This window comes from Capra hircus, chromosome 22, assembly GCF_001704415.2.
Source record: "Capra hircus breed San Clemente chromosome 22, ASM170441v1, whole genome shotgun sequence".
Taxonomy (NCBI): domain Eukaryota; kingdom Metazoa; phylum Chordata; class Mammalia; order Artiodactyla; family Bovidae; genus Capra; species Capra hircus.
Window position 1 is genome coordinate 20,918,069 of NC_030829.1, and position 17,154 is coordinate 20,935,222.

Sequence of the window (17,154 nt, forward strand, 5' to 3'; positions counted from 1 at the left end):
AGAGGGCCCCAGATCAGGGTCTGAGACTCTGGAACATCACATTACATCACCAACCAAAGCTCTCTTCCAGCAGGGTAATCCACACCACAGTCCCCACTGCTTTCTCACCTACTAGAAAGAATGCTTTCTCTCTTCACGTGCCTTTCTGGACCTATCCTGCAAATCTATGACAGTATACCTCTACAGCTTTCCTTTCTGACTGCAAATCTCTAACCTTTGAAGGATGAAGAGAGTACTGACCTCTAATTTTCTTCACACAGTAGGGATCCTGTGTATTTTTACTGTGTCATTGAAGAGAACATATTCTCCCATCAGCCCCAAGTCAGTTACCTTCCTGACATCTGTGAGTCACTATGTTGTATACCTGTAACTTACATAATACTGTACATCAACTCTACTTCCATTTAAAAAATAGGGGGGAAAGTTTTTAGCGTTGTTTTTACTTTGACTCAAACATAGCAATTAAAGTAGGGATAGGCATAATGTTTTTCAGATCTTAAGAGCTTCAGCAGTCTTAAAGACCCAACACAGCAGAGAGAGGGAGAGAATCTACTTTTAATAAGAGATAGTCCAGATTATTTTACTGCCATTAAAACAAATGCTTGAAAAAAAAAAGAGAAAGAATTGTTTGAAATAACTGGTTACCTAATGGATGTTTGGAAATCTTAATAAACATGGGTTTCTATTCTAGTGGTACATTCATCTGGAAGCTGCCTACCTTCTTCAGCAGACAAGAAAAAAGCTAAGGGGCACTTCATAGGACCTGTTTGTGTCTTTAAGGCTCTACATACACAAGAACAGCACCGCTTTAGTGGACATGAGTTTGAGCAAACTCCAGGAGATGGTAAAGAAGGGGGAAGCCTGCTGTGCTGCACTCAGTGGGGTCACAAAGAGTCAGACACAACTGAGCAACAGTAACAACAAATACAAGAGTGAGTGTTTATTCTTTGGGAAATTTGATGCACAATACTTAACAGGAAAGATTATGAAAGTAGACTAGATGAGGGGACTAAGGGAAAAAACACTTCCCCCAAAATTGCTTCACATTTTATATCATTAGACTGAAGGAAAGCAACACTGATATTTTCAGTTTCATAGGGGACAATCCAATTCATCTAATTATCATTAAGGTTTAACTGGAAATTCAATGCATTGTGCAAATGAGCTCCTTTACACACTGTCCTATCAAGCAGGTACCGAAGCATAGCTGTTGTTATATGGAGTAGATGATATCCTGGTTCTCTTCCAGAGACGCTTCAAAAGTGATCCACAAATCTCGCCAGTCTAAGCACAAGTGAATAAATCTCACTAGAGCTATCGTATCGTTACCATGATGGCTTTCTCTTGGGGGTAAAGTGGTGCAGAAAAGAGAATCTCAGCCAGCCTCAATCTAAGAAAATTGAGCAATGGATTACTGGCTGCTTCCAAAGAGTGACATGGAACTTCGCTGGTGGTCCACTGGCTAAGACTCCATGCTCCCAATGCAGGGGGCCCACGTTCAATCCCTGGTCAGGGAACTAGACCCCATATGCCACAATTAAAGAGTTTGCATGCCAGAACTACAGATACCACATGCTGCAACTAAGACCCGGTGCAGCCAAATACATAAATAAATAAATATTTTTTAAAAAAAAGAAGAAGAAAGAGTACTTATACACAATGGAATATTACTAAGTCAGGGAAAAGAATGACTTAGCAATTCTTTTTATTAAGGGGTGGGAGGGAGGCTTAAGAGGGATAGGATGTACGTATACTTACGGCTAATTCACATTGTTCTATAAACCAACACAACTTTGTACAGTAATTGTACTTTGCTGCTGTTTAGTCGCTGAGTCATGTCTGATTCTTTTGCAACCCCATGGCTGTAGCCTGCCAGGCTCCTCCGTCCATGGGATTTCCCAGGCAAGAATATTGGAGTGGGTTGCCATTTCTTTCTTCAGGGGGCCTTCCTGAACCAGGGAATGAACCATGTCTCCTGCTTGGCAGGCGGATATTTTACTGCTGAGCCACCTGGGAAACCAACAAAACACACAAACAGCAACATGTCTTTTTGTGTCGCTTGTCCGGAGCAAGTGTGTAAGGAGCACTTTCCACTCTCACTGCAGGATAAAGAAACAAGAACTTGCCAGAGAGGGCTGAGGCCAGGGTACAGCTAAGGACTCTAGACATAAGACGGACTTTAGAGACAGGCTGTAAAACAGATGATATCCACGTATCCCACTCCCGTAATGGCCCCCCTCCCCCCACACACTCACACACAACCCAGACTGCAGGAGCTCTGCACCCAACAGGCCAGGCTGTTCCCACCACTTGCAATGAGCTTCCGTTTTCTCTCCTTGCAAATTCCAAACTCCTCACTGTGGGAACCTGGGCGAGTCATTTAACCCCCAGTAAGAGTGGTATAATTACTACTTGACTGGCTTAAATGTTGTATTTATGTGTCTAGTACATTGGCCAGAGCACAACCATAAACAATAAATGTTTATATTAATAACAGCAAAAATTAATTAAAACTTAGAGAGCTTGGACCTCCCAATAACTCAGCAGGTAAAGAACCCACCTGTGAGTACAGCAGACACAAGAGACGTGGGTTTGGTCCCTGAATCAGTACAATGCCCTGGAAAGGGCAACCCACTCCAGTATTCTTGCCTGAAAAATCCCATGGACAGAGGAGCCTGATGGGCTACAGTCCAAAGGGTTGCAAAGAGTCAGACACAACTGAGCAACTATGCAGAGAGCTTCCTATATGCCAGGTACTGTTCAAAAGGCTTTACATTACCAATTTATTTAATTCAAATCATTAATCATCAAGGAAATGTAAATCAAAACTACCGCATACCTGTCGGGATGTCTATTATCAATCAAAAAGAAATAGGGAAACTTTCTAAGCAGAGAGAAGTCCTGTGCAAATGGCCTGTGGTAGGCCAAGTCAGCTTGTGTACAAAGAACCAAAAAGGGCTGGTAGGGCTGGAATGTAGAGACATGGAAGAGTCTGCAGAACATGGGTCCTGGAGAGTAAAAGTAGGGACCGCACATGTAGAGCTCTGCAAGCTGTGGTGAGGAGCTCTATTTAGTCTTGGTTTCTAGTGGCTGGTCATTTACACTCAGCCCACTTTATTTTTGTTAGAAAATTCTCCTGCACATTGGATTGGAGTCACTTTTGCTTGAGCTTCCAGTTCTAGACTCCATTCCCTGGAGCTCTGCAGAGAAAACCTATTGCTTATTCTATTTGTGGAACCCTATACCAAGGTCACAGGTGCAGAGCGCCACACCAAGGTCATTTCCAGAGCTGACTGAGCCCCAGAGCAACCGTTGCCCTGAGCACCCCTGCTCTAAAGTGACCAGCTCCCCGACCCCACAGTAGGTAAAAATGCACACCCTAACCAGTTACCTAACGCCACCCTTCCAGCAGGAAATGTCTCTGTCGTGAGGCTGTAACAGTCGGTTACTAACCCGCAGAAGGGCTCAGCTCTCCCTTTCTGCCAGGAGGTTGGCCCGCTGCACTTTCAGTGCCCTCATAATCTCTGCTCTTTCTTCCTAGTAAACTCACTCCTTTCTGAAATACTCTGTATTTGGAAATTCTTTTTGAATTCACACTCAGACCACAACTCTACTGTCTCTCCTGATCAGTAGTAAGAAACTTTTCTGGGATTTCCCTAGCAGTCCAGTGGTCAGAACTCCTCGCTTCCACGGCAGGGAGCATCTGTTTGATCCCTTAGTTCTTGGTTGGAACTAGGATCCTGCATGCTGAGGGGCCTTCCCCCCCAAAAAAAATTCCATCACTATTGCCTTCTTTGAGATACATATTACTTTGTCAGTCAGTTCAGTCACTCACTCGTGTCTGACTCTTTGCAACCACATGGACTGCAGCACGCCAAGCTTCCCTGTTCAGCACCAACTCCCAGAGCTTGCTCAAACTCATGTCCATCAAGTCAGTGATGCCATCCAACCACATCTCATCCACTGTGGTCCCCTTCTCTTCCTGCCTTCAATCTTTCCCAGCATCAGGGTCTATTCCAATGAGCCAGTTCTTTGAATCAGGTGGCAAAAATATTGGAGTTTCAGCTTCAGCGTTAGTCCCCCCAGTGAATATTCAGGGTTGATTTCCTTTAGGATTGATTGGTTGGACCTGCTTGCAGTCCAAAGGACTCTCAAGAGTCTTCTCCAACACCACAGTTCAAAACCATCAAATTTTCGGCACTCAGCTTTCTTTACAGTCCAACTCTCACATCCATATGGGACTACTGGAAAAACCATAGCTTTGACTAGATGGACCCTTGTTGCCAAAGTCTCTGCTTTTTAATATTGTGTCAGTACCTTTCCTCAAATGCAATGCTCAGAACCAAACACTGAGGGTGGACCAAGTAGACTTTTACCTCCCTTGTTTAGGACACTTAGCTTCTACTGATGCGACTTTAAGATGAAGTCCTTTTTCGAAAGCCACCTCACACTGCTGATCCATAATAAGCTTGCAGTCAACCAAAACCTTTAAATCTGTTTCTTATAAGCTGCTATTAAACCAGGTGTTTCTCATCCAATATGTATGCAGGCATTTATTTTTAATTTATACCTTGTTTACTTCTAAAAATGACTCAGCCTAGAAACAGAACACAAGCATACATCTACACAGTTAAAAGAAAGATCTAAGGGAGAGCAGAAATTTTACATTTTTCACAGTAACAGTGAAAAATGAGTTTAAGTGCAGGTATCTATATACAGTCAGCCATCCTCACAGTCAAAAATCTGCATATAATCTATAGTCCCTTCTTATCTGAGGTTCAGTATCTGCAAATTCAACCAACCACAATTCTGATCACAGAGGATCAGAGTATTTACTATTGAAAGAAAAAAAATCCATGGGTAAGTGTATCCAAGAAGCTCAAACTCTTGTTGTGCAAGGGTCAGATGTATAACCTTATTTAATTTTCTCCTCTTGATTGGGGATTTGGGGCACTATTTTTTCAAATCTCTTTCTCTTCTAGGCAATGTAAGCCACTCTCAGCCACAGATAATCCACCCATTTGCTGTTGCTCTCCATTCCACATGGTTCCCTCTTTCATCTCCGTTCCATCACTTGCTAGCTGTGTGACCTTGGCCTGGTTCATTAACCTCTCTGTTACCCCACTTTCCTCATTTGCATAATAGTACCCCCTTCACAGAGGTGTGGTGAGGGTTAAAGAAAGAAACTGATGGGGTTTCTCCATACTTTTCCCACTTGCTGGCTACCTGACAAGCTCGCTGAGTTCCAAGGGTAGGTGGCGTTGAACCACTTTCTGGAGAAAACCACTCTCCAATCAGCAATACCCACATCAGACTGCCATGTGAGACACAAGGCACCATTGTCTTATTACACCAAGACAATTAACTGTAGGGAGGGGTTGCTTTCGCCCACTGTCTATTCTCCCCCAACCCTAAACGGCACTCCCTGCTTTCTAAATTGAGAAGAAGGCACCGCTAGGGCTCATCCTGAATCTGTTGGCCCCCAGGTCTACCCCTCCCCATCCCTTGCTCCGCTCTACAACACAGCAAAGTCTACAAAGCGGGGGGCACTTTGGCTTGATTCTTGTGACTTCACTGGCAAGAGACTAAAAGGCAGGAAGAGATAGCAAACAGCAGGGGTTTCTCCCAAGCATCTCTGGCAATGCATTCAAGCCTCTCATTCATTGCAGAGAAGCCCACCAAGCATCCAAGCTTCCTCAGGGGTCCACACCCTGGGCTCCAGCTGAGCCACCTCCTCCCTTGGTCCCCCCAGCCTGGGAGCACTAGGGGCTTCCTAGGCTCTAGTTTCTGGTTGCCTGACTGCCCCTGCTTCACATGCTGCCACTACCTACGTATCCAGCTGCATCAGTGAAAAACCTTCTGTATTAATTATTCAAGCAATTTCTGTTTCCTGGCTAAATGGGTACCTAGGAAAAGGAATCATCACTCTTCACATCCCTATTAAGGAGACATTTGCTAATAATGAGCTTGATAGCTTATGTTTCATCTCGGATTCAGTACATGGAATATGCATCTCCAACAGCCAACACCCTAGGTTGCTATGACTTCCAGATGGAGTTGGGGGGGTGTTTGGGGCTTGAATTTAGGCAGACACCAAAAGGCAACGTTTTACATTTCCTTTGCCTCCCTGATCCAAATATAACTTTTTTAATATTTATTTTTATTGATTTATTTGGCTGTATGGTCTTAGTTAGGGCGCATCAGATCCTTGTTTTGGTATGCAAATCTTTTAGCTGCAGCATGTGGGATCTAGTTTCCTGACCAAGAATCGAACCCCAGCCCCCTGCTTTGGGAGCATGGAGTCTTAACTGCTGGACCACCAGGGAAGTCCCCAAATGTAATTTTGAGCCACTTTTAAGAGCCTCATAACTCATCTCACAGCTCCTACTTTGGGCTCCCTAATGATCTATTTTTGAGAAACAGCCAAAATGGTGCCTTTTGAGATGGAAATTTGACCACCTCACTCCATTTTTATGGCTGCTAATGGCTGCCCGCTATGCTCAGAATTAAATCCAAACATCTCAGGACAGACTACACGGCCCTGTGTCATTTGCTGCTCGCCGGTCTCTCCATCCAAACTTGCCACCTCCACCCCACCCTGACCCCTCTGCTTTAGTCACATTGCTTCTTCCTGCTCATCACAGTCCCAGCTTCCTCGTGTTCACAGGTTCCTGCTGCCCCTGGGAATTTAGCCTGGCTCTCTCCTATTATTCAAATCCAATCTAAACTACATCCCTATCCTTTCAGTCATTTTCTGTATTTTCAACTTGTTTTGTTTTTTTCCTGGTACCACTAGTTACCAAAATTAGCTGGTTCATTCATTTGCTTGCTTAAATGAGCACATGACCACACTGTCTTACTCCCCTAATAAGACATTTAGGCATACCTCAAGCATTTAGAAATTCAAGGCACAGAGACATTTGTTGAATAAACAGCCAAATCTTCATTTCTCAGATGAGGACTGAAGCCCATTAATGTTAAGTGACATGTGTGCAAACACCCAGTCCAAGATCTGATGCCGTATCTTCTCGGCCCTTCTGCCATGCTGGCCCAGATACACCCACCTTCTCTTCCAGACCTTCCATGTCTGTACAGCCAAGAATTTAGAGATTGGACGAGAGCTTGCCCCACCCTCAGATGCTCCTTGGTTTAATAACACATAGCCTCTTGGCATTGTACAGCTCAGGGAGCTTTGGCCTTTATGAAAACCACATAAACAAGCACTACTGATTCCGCATCGGTTTTCCTTATGAATATATTCATTGCTGAGATATGTCTTTTCCTGCTTTTAGATCCTCATATAATGAACGCATGTTTCTATCTATAAATGTTTAAATAATACCTCCTTCTCCCACTCTCTTCCACTTGTCCTTGGAAACTGGCTCTTGAACTTTTACCTGGCTCAAAGGTTCACCCCAGTCCTCTATTCTGTTCAAAGATATTTCCCTAGAGGCGCTGTGGAGGTTCTTGTTATAATTCGACATTAATAATAAATAGCAAAGCATCCCTCAGCCAGCCCCAGGATCCTATCCACCTCAGCTGGGCTCTAAGCTCACACCAAGAATCTAAAACGTCGGAAAGAGCTCTCAGCCTAGTTTTTTAGGGAGTGGGGGGAAAAACTAAAGGAAGTATATCCTACACATGCCGGCAGCCAGACTAACAGAGAGCGGGGCTGTCGCATTTCATCTGCCAAAGGTGGAGAGAAAGACCTGAGCGTGAACTTCAAGATCAAGTGCGACTTGTGGGACTGAACTCTGAAGACATTCCTGGAGGCACCTGTGGGGAAAATGTCTAAGGGAATCATATTTTTCCAGGCTGAAAATTAGGACACACAAGCATGTGACAGAATTTTTCTTTCTTCATTGTCATTGTTTTGCTTGTTTCGGTGAGTCCATAGGGGTGTGTGTGCGTGTGTATGTGTGTGTGTGCGTGTGTATGTGTGTGTGTGTGTGTGTGTGTGTTGATTCTGTATGTACACAAAAGTCAACAAAATTTAGAATTAGCCTCCAAATATTGGATTTTCCAGGATCCTGAGATGAACTGGTTTCAGGATGATAAGTAGCAAACAACATTTTACAGCAGGAGTATTTTTTTTAATGCTACATATATACTGATGTATCTACCTTTATTCAGTCAGTTCCTAAAAGAGACAAATTTAAAAGTTCGTGTTTCTTCTTACAAAAATAAAATATATATCTAAAGCTCTCTGTGGTTCATCTTGCCTACAAACTACATTGGAAAATCCTTAGGCCAAAACTCAGACTTCTCTTTCCTATATATCTAATTTTATCTCCTTTTATAAACTGTAAAGTTTATATAGCCTAGCCTATGCTGAGGTAAGAAATAGCCCCCAAATCACAGCTTCTTAACTTGGCAGAAGGATCCTTCTTGTTAAGCTACATATCCTTCATGATCTCCAGGAGACTCTGCTCCACTAAGTGGCTCAGGGTCTCAGGCCAACAAAGGCTCCATGATCTTGCAAGAGTATACCTAGAACATAAGCCTGCCATCTGTATCACCACTGATGAGGGGAGAGACTGGAGGATTGGAGATTTTCAATGTCTAAGTCCACTTCACTACACAGAGGGGAATATCCAGAGCAAATGCCATGTTGCGTGAGCACAACTGGCTCTGCCACCCAATTCCTCCAGCCCTCAAGAGAAATTGACTGCTTATTTAAAAGCTACTTAGAGGGACTTCCCTGGTAGTCCGGTGGCTAAGAATCCACACCCTCAATGCAGGGGGCCCAGGTTCAATTCCTGGTCAGGGAACTAGATAATGCATGCTCCAACTAAGATTCGGTGCAGCCAAATACATGAATAAATAAAAAGTATATATATAAAAAACAGCCACTTAGAATCTCAGACAGAGCTAGGTTCAAGTCCTTTACTTGCATGACGTGTACAAGATCTGTTTTACCTCTCTAAGTCACAGTTTCTTCTTGCATAAAATGGGAAGAATACATATGTCATCAGCTTTTTGCTGGAATTAAGTGAGCAGATTCACATCAACTACTTATAACAGTGTCTAACACATAAGTCCTCAAACACATTAAGGTATTTATGATGAGGGTGAATATGATTCTTCATTCTTCAAGTGCCTTTAAGAATTCATCGCTCTAGGTCTTTCTCGTCTCCGTATCCCCAGGGCTAACATAGTTACTCTGACCTACACTGGATGGATCAGAAATTCTAAATAAATGTTGACTTAGGCAGCTGCCATCTCAAAACTTTTTTATGAGCTGTCACTATTGCTGTCTCTTCAACCAGAATGCCCTGCTTACATCCACCTGCCTTTTCAGTACCGTTCATCCTTCAGGTCCACCTCGGTCAGGTCCCTCCTGTCCTATATGCGTCCATTTCTCTTATCTCAAAATTTCTTTTTCTTATTGTGAAAAAAAAAAAAAAAAAACCCACCACAGTGATTATTTGGCTATTTCACATTCAACACCTTGATTTTCCAACAAGACGGTCCATCTCATGAATAGGGACCGGGTATTTTGTATTCCCAGCAACAATTCATAGCAATAGTTATAACAATAATTGTTAGAACAATTCATAACAGCAATATAACAAAAACAAAAGTGCTTTTACTTTGAGCCTCAATAAGCTAATAATTGGGCTTCCCTGGTGGCTCAGTGGTAAAGAATCCTCCTGCCAAGGCAGGAGACTTGGGTTCAATCCCTGGGTCGGGAAGAGCTCCTGGAGAAGAAAAAGGTGAATCACTACAGTATTCTTGCCTTTGAAATCCCATGGACAGAGGAACCTGGTGGGTTACAGTCCATGGGGTCTCAAAGAGTTGAACTTGACTTGGCAAATTAACAACAAAGTGAATTATTATACCATAGTACTTCTCAAACTTTAGCATGCCTCAGGGCCACCTGGAGGGCCTGTTAAAAGACAGATCACTGGGTCCCACTCCCAGAGTCTCTGATTCAGTGTTTCTGGAATTGGACCTGAGAATTTGCGTTTCTATCAGGTTACCAGGTGATGCAGACGTTGCTGACATAGGGACCTCACTTTGACAGCCATTGTTACATAAGATGTTTTACGTTTGTCCTTATACTCAGTCCTTACAACAGTCCTTTAAGATAGGTATTGCTGCTTCATGTCTATATAAACATACCAATGACACTGAGGCACTCAGGGCTGAAATGACTTGCCCAAGTTTACCTACTGGTAAGTAGCAGAGGCAAGAAAAGTGTCTCAGCACCAGTAAACCTTTTCTCTCCACCACATGGATAACTGTGGCTATGTTACATCCTGATAGACAATAGTGCATTACTTGTTGAAATAAAAGGCCCACTTTCCATTTCCATTCAACTTTGAATCACTCTAAAACTCAGAGTCCAGGCAAGTAGAGTGTTTGTTGCATAAGGAAGTTGGCTCCAGCTCAGTATGAGTCTTTGCTAGTAAGTGAAGCCCTAAATCAGAAGCATTATATTGCAACAGCAAGGGGTACAAAGCAACAACGATGGCACGGGAGCTGCAGCCACCACCCAGGGCAGCTGACGCCAGCCCTTCTCTTCTTTGAGGCACTGCTGAGTCTTTCTTCTGGGAGCTGCACCTTTCCTCAGGGCTTGCCTTTATGCTCCAGCTGACATTTTGACTATTTCCTAAGGCACTCGGTGAAGAAAATTAAAATAAACTAAAAGAGTACAGCACTTCCCCAGAGCAGCAGCTGAGTAGGCCTCATGCCCAAGAAGTCCTGAGAAATCAGACTGAAGTCTTTCCCTGTGACCACGATGCCCTCTAGAGGCCACTGGATTCCAGGCAGAGGGACAGCACCATACTTTCCCTACGTTTTGAGGTCCAAACACCAGACCACCCCAAGGATCAAGGTGGGATTTTAAAAGATCTGTACCTTGAGGGACTTCCCTGATGGTCCAGGGGTTAAGACTTCACCTTCCAGTGCAAGGGTGAGGGTTGGATCCCTAGTTGGGAAGCTAAGATCCCTCCTGTCTCTCAGCCAGAAAAAAAATGTAAAAACAGAAACAATATTATAACAAATTCAATAAAGACTTTAAAAATGGCCCACATCAATAAAATCTGTAAAAAATAAAATAAAAAGATTTGTACATTGAAAATGTGGAGAGAGAGACTGGTCATGACCTATGTGACCCTCCCCAGTTCCACACTCCTCTTTCCACAAAAAAACCTAGAGTTCCGGTGTGGCTACTATCCTAGTATAGTCTATCAGGCCACACCCAGAACTGTGTGCTCAAATACAAATGAGACAAAAGCAGATATAAATGCATGGGACATGTGAAAAGAAATGATCGTGATGGTGTAAGAGGCTCAAAACCATGCAACATAGTTAAAGGAATGACATTTAAATGGAAAAAGACTCATGACACTGCAAAGCCTCACCTAATATATCAAAGGTTGGCAGAATTTCCAAAACAGTGCCCTGCAAGATGAAAAAGGGTTTTCCCTGGAAATTCCCTAGTGGTCTAGTGTCTGAGACTCCATGCTATCACTGCCGAGGGCCTGAGTTCAATCCCTGGTCAGGGAACTAAGATCCCACAACCTGTATGCACGGCAAAAAAAAAAAAAACAAAGGACAGGCAAAGAAGGTTGCCTTCCCCAAAGAAGGTTCTGGGGGCAAATACACATGAGGAACTTGGGTAAAACAAAGTTCAGCAGATTTCTTTAAGGCAGGACTTCTCAGAACCTTTAACATAGTGTAGGCCTTGTGAATGGGCTTTCCAGGTGGCATTAGTGGTAAAGAACCCACCTCCCAGTGCACGAGACTTAAGAGACATGGGTTCAATCCCTAGGTCAAGAAGATCCCCTGGAGGAGGGCATGGCAACTGTCTGCAGTATTCTTGCCTGAAGAATGCCATGGAGAGAGGAGCCTGGCAGGCTACAGTCCATAGCATCACAAAGAGATGGACACAAATGAAGCAACTTAGCACACACACAGGCCTTGTAGATGGCTAAGAGGACAGTGCGCTGGCCAAACTTATTTAGTGAGAAGATGTTCTCCCCTTGCAATACCTTTCACCTCTTCACAGGATATTGCATGTACCTAGAACACACATTAGGACTCACAGATAATTACAGGATACTAGTTTTCCTATGTCCAGATTTGGACAGACTGGAGGATAACTGTGTTGGAGGGCTAAGGTTTGCTCTGCATAGCCCATGGGTCAATAAAAATAAGATAAATTACAAGAGAATTTTACAGTTTACCAAGCACCTCTTACCACTCTTTCATTAAATCCTCATAGCAATCCTGTGAAGTGTGCCAATCAGCAAGCCTGTTATTAACAATTAACAGACCTGAGGCTGGAAGGAAAGTCATCTCACTCCCAGCTTACTGGTGTTTTTCTGAACTGAAGGGAGGATGAAGCTAGCAAAGTCTCCACCCCTTCCAAATAGTCAGGCAAAATCTGAAGTCTACCTAATAGTCATAACTGCTGGTTTCTATTACATCATAACTTCCTAAGCTAAGCTCATCTCATCAACTCTCACAAAAGGGCATCCTATGAGGGGTAAATTAGCATTTATGCTTTGATCCCTGGGTTGGGAATATCCCCTGGAGGAGGGCATGGCAACCCATTCTAGGCAACCAGTCTTGCCTAGAGAATCCCATAGACAGAGGAGGCTGGCAGGCTACAGTCCATAGAGTGACACAGAGTCGGACAGGACTGAAGCAACTTAGCACACATACTTGCATCTTCCAAATGAGGAAACTGATGCTTAGAAAGGTTAAGTGACCCACCCTGGGTCATCCAGTAAGATTTGCTTGGATCCAGACCCATGTGTCTAAGCACGTGAACTGTTCAAGGAAGCTGTAAGTATTAAAAGGGGACAGGTGTCATATAAGATGGGACACTGTCTGAGAGTCTACAGGTTTTCCTTGCCTGGACCCCTGCCTATTCCCTTCCCTCCTTCTTTCCCCCTCTTCCAGTCTTGAAAGTAAGCTCATTCGTTCCAGCAAAAGAACTCTCAGAAACAAGAAAGTCTCTATCTATCCTGAGATGGTTTGCAAAGAGTATGGTCCGCTGTCTAAGTCCTCATGTTTTGTGTAATTGATGATAAGCAAGTTAAAGTTCCTTTGGTGGACTGAATATAGAATGAAGCATCTGCTTCTTCTAGGGACACACAAAAAAAATTTTTAAACCCTTCCTAGTCACAGGGTTTTTTTCAAAGAGACATTCTGTCAATCCCTTCTAATTATAATCTGAGTGAAACTCTTTGCGACCCCATGGACTGTAGCCTACCAGGCTCCTCCCTCCATGGGATTCTCCAGGCAAGAGTACTAGAGTGGGTTGCCATTTCCTTTTCCAGGGGATCTTCCCGACCCAGGGGTTGAACCTGGGTCTCCTGCATTCCAGGCAGATGCTTTAACCTCTGAGCCACCAGGGAAGTTCATTAATTTTATAGTTTTGTTGTTACCTGTACTTCTGTCTTGTTCATCTGCTTTGTAATGAGCCAGAAACTGCAACTTCAATCAGCGGTTCTGCTTTACCTGCCTCGTAGACTGCACTTCTGGGTACATTCTCTGAGGTTTCTACACCTAAAAAGCTTTGAAAACCAACTCATGACTCAAAGGCTGATTCCACCGTTAGTACCCATGTTTGATGACTCTCTCCGGATACCAGGAGTCCCGGTAGATGGTGTCATTCCCCACAGCCTCTCCGGGTTCAAGGTCAGAGATGGTGCTTCCCACCCGCTAGGCTGCACTTTCTCAACGATGGTTGACCTGAGCATACGTAGGGAGTAAGAAAGCCCAGGCCCAGGGACTGGGGTGAGGAGGGAATGTCACTCGCCTGTCTAAGAAAATTACATTCCATTTGTTCTCTTAGGCTTTCCAAGCAGCCCTAGAATCCCCTCTGCATTAAACCTTCTAAATTTATTTCTCTTCTTCCCCATTCAGAGCTGCCTGACACTTGGCGCTGTCACAGCCTCTCTGAATTGAGGAATCCCACATTGCTCTGTATTTTTAGCCTTCCTTGCTTACGTTTTCATTTCAGACTCATCTGGGAGTTTCTCTCCTTCACAGTCTTAAATTGGTAAGAAGATCTGGATCTTCAGGCATGAGGTTTTAAGCCTGACAGTCTCTCTGAGTGAGACCTCTGCAGGGGAGCATGATAACCCTGCCATGTAGCTCAGGAAGCATGTGTTAGGCACCTACTGTTTACTCTGTGCAAGTCTCTGTTCTGGAACTCCAGAGGTCTCAAGAATGAATCTGAGGGACTTCCCTGGTGATCCAGTGGTTAAAAATCTGCCTTGCAGTGCAGGGGGCTCAGGTTTGAATCCCTGGTGGAGGAAACTAAGATCTCACATGCCTCGGAATAGCTAAGCCCATGTGCCCCAACTACTGAAGCCTGAGCACCAAACCTAGAGTCCAGGCACCTCAACAAAGGTCCCACATAATGCAACTAAGACCTGATGCAGCCAAACAAGTGATAAATACAAATTTTAAAAGATAATGAGTCTGGTATGAATCTTAAGTCTTTTCTAAAAACCTAAGGGCAAAGATAGAGGTGGAAGGAGTGATGAGGTAACCCAAGGGCTTCACTACAATGAAGTTGGAAATTTCCCCCTACAGCCAGCAGGAATGTAGTTAGTGAGAGACAAGCTTCCTAGAGGATTATCAGTGACATTAAACGCAAAACCATGGCATATGGTTCTGACCCCACCAGGAGGCACAACACGGAAATTATCTCAAGGCATTTTTTGCAGACTCCTCACCTCTGCAAAACTCTCCCTCATGCTCGGGGGAGCAAGGAGGGCAGTCATTCAAGTTTCTGGTAGAATTATGCCTTACGTCACTTTGCAGAAGAGAGTTGAACACACTGGGCCTGGGACTGCTATCCTCAGAAAGACCTGCTGGCCAAGGTGGCCCTCAGTTAGCATCTGGGAACATAGATTTCACCCCTACCTGATGGGAGTGGCTCGTTGCATCTCAAGAGTTTGTACAGACAATGTGATTTATGCCAAATACTTGCTTCCATTCTGGGAGCCTGGGATTTTGGCATGTTCAGGCCATACCACGTGACCAGCCCTAGTGAAAACCCTGGGCACTGAGTGTCTAATGAGTATCTCTGGTCGACAACATCCACGCATGGGTAGCAACTCGATGCTGGAGAAATTAAGCCTGTTCTGGGTGACTTCACAAGGAGAGGACTCTGAGAAGCCTATGCTTGGTTTCCTCCAGACTCTGCCATGTGCCTCGTGCTTTGGCAGATTTTCCTTTGTCTCCTTTCCCTATACTGAATCTTACTTGTAAATACGACTTTACACTGAGTCCTGAGAGGTCTAAGAGTGAATCAGTGAAACCTGGGGACCCATAACAGTGACCCGATCTAGAACCCCAGAATTTACTGACTGCTCTGAACATCTGTCCTGAAATATTGCCTGGAAATGCACGCCACCCGCCATGCACACACATGCTTGCACATTCTTTTTGGCAGCAGAGTCAGGACCTGTCTGTATCACACACTTTCCCATGGCTGGGGCCTCTTGTCCATCACCAGAAGGCTCAGGCTGCTCCCAGATCTAAAACCACTTCTTTCCCTGTCCAGGGCAATTGTTAAGTCTCTGGCCCAACCAGTCACAAGATTCAGCTGGAAGCTCTACTTGCCAATAATCATACTCTGACTTTACACGCCGGTCTACTCCAAAGACCAAAGCTCTACCTTGTCACTTTGACTTGTCACTGAAACTCTGCTTGATATAATAACATCCCCAGTCCATCTGGGATGCCTCTTTGATTGTTCTACTGAACAGCACCATGTCACTCTAACTGTGCCTCTTACAACTCCACACTGTTTAAGCATTCCAACAGATTTGGAAGCCAAAAAACAGAAAAACAACCAAACAGAAATACATGAAAACAAACCAAAGAGTTATGTCCACACTGGCCTTAAATTATTGATTTGCTTCAATTACTACTCATACGTTTTAGCTTGAGTGGTTGCAATGTTGTCACTGACTTCTGTGGAACAGAAGCGCCCTATGGATTTAAAGCACTCTGCCCTGCAATACCAGTCTTTAAAATGACTACTTAGAGGTTAGCGAGCAATAACCTGATCATCTGGAATTATCAGGATGTGAGATGCAGAAAAGAACATAGCCTTTGGTCTTCTGTACTCCTTTTATTCTGTATGATATCGGAACTGTCCATCATCCATGAACAAAAGAAACCACCCAGATTTAGCTAGGACTGAACCAAAAATTGCTAAAACTATATTTTCTTTATGCACTGTGATAGATGAGGTAGTGAATCAAGGGTGAAAGGAATGAGCAAAGATAGAAGAAAGGGATAGAAGTTGTGACATTGGCCAGATTGTGACCATCACTAAGTACACATGTACTGAAAGATCTCGAGAGTGACAATAATAGATTATAAATAGCAAGAAAACAGAGATCATTTCCTTTGTGGATTATCACTACCTGGATTTCTATATCCTTACTATGATTATTCAATCCTAGTAATTAAGTTAGTTTTTTTTTCTTCTAAATAATCCTAACTTTTAAATATTCTGCTAGGCCATCTATTAGAAACAGGCAATAGTTCTCAGTTCTTGTTTAGGATATGGGATTACAGTGATGGTGCTTTGTTAAATCCACCTATTTCGACAATGAAATTAAATATGTATATATGTATTCATATATACAATATATATATATTCAATATATATATATTCCGTGATAGTTTAGTTGGTAAAGAATCCACCTGCAAAGCAGGAGACCCCAGTTTAATTTCTGGGTCAAGAAGATCCCCTGGATAAGGGAAAGTCCAGCCTTTGACTGTGTGTATCACAATAAACTATGGAAAATTCTGAAAGAGATGGGAATACCAGACCACCTAACCTGCCTCTTGAGAAATCTGTATGCAGGTCAGGAAGCAACACTTAGAACTGGACATGGAACAACAGACTGGTTCCAAATAGGAAAAGGAGTACATCAAGGCTGTATATTGTCACCCTGCTTTTTTAACTTATATGCAGAGTACATCATGATAAATGCTGGGCTGGAGGAAGCACAGGCTGGAATCAAGATTGCCAGGAGAAATATCAATAACCTCAGATATGCAGATGACACTACCCTTAAGGCAGAAAGTGAAGAAGAACTAAAGAGCCTCTTGATGAAAGTGAAAGAGGAGAATGAAAAAGTTGGCTAAAAGCTCAATATTCAGAAA

General features: G+C 43.6%; 1 non-coding gene across 1 annotated transcript; it reads right to left on the reverse strand.

Annotated features, from left to right (window-relative positions):
- Positions 13,302 to 13,373, reverse strand: TRNAS-GGA. Its single transcript has one exon. It is a non-coding gene; the product is annotated as a tRNA-Ser (tRNA).